At 47.0% G+C, this 3121-nt stretch overlaps 1 non-coding gene across 1 annotated transcript; it reads right to left on the bottom strand.

Annotated features, from left to right (window-relative positions):
* Window positions 1-2422: 2422 nt before the first annotated feature.
* TRNAW-CCA (transfer RNA tryptophan (anticodon CCA)) lies at window positions 2423-2494 on the bottom strand. The gene has a single exon. It is a non-coding gene; the product is annotated as a tRNA-Trp (tRNA).
* Window positions 2495-3121: the final 627 nt, after the last annotated feature.

Below are 3121 nucleotides of genomic sequence, written 5' to 3'. Positions count from 1 at the left end.
GGCGCCCGTTCCCCACTTCATGCCCCCAGAGCTAGGCAAGGGACCTCATCACGGGTTTTATATAGTGCGTTGCTGCTATGTTCATGGTCTCTTGGCGCTTTGTGACCTGCAGGAAAATGTATTGGGGTTGTTTAGTAAGAGCAGAGGAAGCAGCAGGCACAGATATCCGGGTACAATCCATTCCAGTGATGGCCAAATGCAGAGTCCTCACATTTGACACTCTCTACATGCCATGGCACGGAAGCCAAGTCCCCAAGATAGGACACCTCCTAGAGGTTACAGGCATGATTCTGTGCAAGGTATCTTATTGTATGTGGTGTGTGAGTCTAGAGTAAATAGGAACATACACGTGTACACTCATATTAAACACACTGATGTGTAAATGAACATTCTCCAACATTTACTCTGAAAGATTATATTCACAATGGAAGGCCTGCAGGCTCCATTTTCTGAAAATGGTTTCCCAATAGAAAGTGCTTAAACAGTAACAACCATTGTACCTTCCATTGGGCAATTACCCCATTTCGATGACTATTTTAATTTACAATATCCCAATAGAATGTAGTTCTTGAAACATGCAAGGTTGCTCGTTGTCGTATCGTGGGCAGACGGAACGTTGTTTGCAGCAATTTATGTCACACCAAATTAGGAGGTGGTATTCCTGTACTTAAAATTTGAAATTTAACCCGAAGATGGAGAGCTCAGACTCGAAATCAAGGCAAGATCTTTGCTCTCTGTTGCCGCCATGTGATCCGATCCCGGTGAAGTGGCCCAATGACTTGAAGAGTTCTTTATGCATTTTGCTACCATTGTTTCATTGGCCTGAAGCCTGATTGGTGGTCATAGAGGACATTGGGCTGTTGCGTGGATGCCTGAATGTGTCTTGTGACATCTTTCTTCAAGATTTTGCTTCGTTAGGGGAGGTTTGACATTGGTCTGTAGTTGTGTGGGACCAGCTTGGGATTTTTCAGAAGCGGGATGTTTTTTCGCTTATTTCATAGTCAGCAATTTTCCCCCTTGGAGAATTGGTGCATCTAGGATTGCAATAACCCCTGTGGCCAATGTTGGGAGGGGATCTATGATGCATGCATACTAGTAGGATCTTTTGGGGATATTGTTTGCCATTGGAGAACCAGGTCTAGAAAAAAAGATGAACAAAGATAGAACCACCAGGTCCCCCTCACCTTTGGAGCACCCATAGAGGTTTAAAAACTCTGCCTCACCAAAAGGACACAGAAATGCTGTTGCATCCATATTTCCGACACAGGTGACAGTCTCTGAGTAGAATTCTGATGTCAGATAGACTTGGAGGTTCTTGTGTCCTGTGTCCCTCTGTGCACTGATGCTTGCAAACTTCAAACTCTGTTTGAAGTTTACACGCAGCAGGTGCGGGCCGACGCTGTGGTTTTGATTCCCATCCATGCCATGGCATGATTGATTCACTGTACAACAGTGGGGGAGGGAAAGGAGGACGACGCAGGACCACGAGCAAGAGTTGTTGACAACAACTCTTGCTCGTGCGTTCCCCTCCTCCCCCAACCCCAGGGAATACGGCACATGCCAGTGCAGGCTGGACTGGAGTGCGCAGTGCACTTCTGCGCAGCTTGCCAGCCTCCCTCAACTTTCCGAAGCCAAGCCAGCAGGCAGCAACGCGTGTTGTGGAGGCTCATGACGGTGACGAAGGACGGTGAGAAGACTGATTGTCTGCTGCTCAGCTCTCTCTGTCTCAGGTAGGTAGGCAACGGTGCAGTGTTGACCAGGACTCTGCCATTAGACTATGACTTGTCCGCATAGAAGATCATGTTATCAGGCGTCTCTGTGGCGCAATGTTGGTGGTTCAAGCCCACCCAGGAACACATTTGTTTTCTTCATCTTCCATTTTGTTTGATGCTGTCTCTTCACCCCATTATACAGCCACCTCAGATGCCGAAAACAGAGATGGCCCACAAAGGTGGCGGGCGCAGTCCCCAGTATTAATAACAGCAGGTTCCTCTGCTTCCTTCCCAAACACATTTAACAGCTAAAAGCGTCTTATTTGTACAGTGCATTTCTGTACACCCAGCACTCGCCCTAAAGGTATACGGGTGAACATGCCCCTGTTGGCATGAGTGGGGTGGGGCTGTTTTCTGTGCGGGCCACAATGTGCCCTGACATCACAGCAAGTTCCCTCAACATGTAACGTGGCTGTTAGCAGTGCTGTGAACTCCCTCCTTTCCGCTGCCACTGTGTGCAGCAGGATTGCCCCAAGTGCACAACAAAAAGCATCAACCGCCGGACACTGGGGGTCCTTCTCTGGGTGAACAAGTAGGTTTATCAAACAGTTAAGGATTAACTCTGTGTCTTCTCTGCGCAGTATTTGGCAAAACGACCACAGGATTTAAAATAATGTTACTTTTAATCGCTCAAAAAATCTAGACTCACATGACCCCGACGTGATTTGAACACGCAACCTTCTGATCTGGAGTCAGACGCGCAACTGTTGCGCCACGAGGTCCTGTGTATGGGACCTCTTGAGGATCTCATCTGTGGTCAGCTGTGGCAGTGAGACAGGAGCCACTTCATGCACCGACACTGAAAACGTACCTCTGATTTTATACATGCAAAACCTGCCTTTTGAACAGGGGAAAGGCAGAGTAAAGCATCAGGGGACGCAACAAATGCAGGCAGTTGACAAACGCATCTGCTCCACAGAAGGTTTCTCACATGCAGCTTATCTGGGAAAATAACCCATGTTATAGTCAATTTGTCTTTATCCATCCCACACTCCTGTACATACCCCGAAACAGGGGCTCACACCTTTCAGTTGCTTTGAAAGAGATGCATTTGTTCTTCTGTTCATTTCGAATCGTGTGCACATTTCCAATCGCCTTTCTAATTGATAAATGAACACAGAGCAGCCAATATTCTTCCCAAATTAATCCTTTATTCTGTCCCTGACACAGCCATAGGTTGAGGGGTCTTTTCATGGGAGTCTCTGAAGTATCAGAAAAGCTGTTTGTTTTCTAATTGGTGAGACACAATGTCCCAAATCACTACCCAGCACAGTTAATGTGTAGGATTATGGGAGTTGTAGTCTGAACTCTGAAAAATATTGTGTGCCGCCGGATGCAAACCATGCCCT

This window comes from Ambystoma mexicanum, chromosome 13 (genome assembly GCF_040938575.1).
Source record: "Ambystoma mexicanum isolate Mex_15411 chromosome 13, UKY_AmexF1_1, whole genome shotgun sequence".
NCBI lineage: Eukaryota > Metazoa > Chordata > Amphibia > Caudata > Ambystomatidae > Ambystoma > Ambystoma mexicanum.
This window is presented reverse-complemented; position numbering and strand designations above follow the sequence as displayed.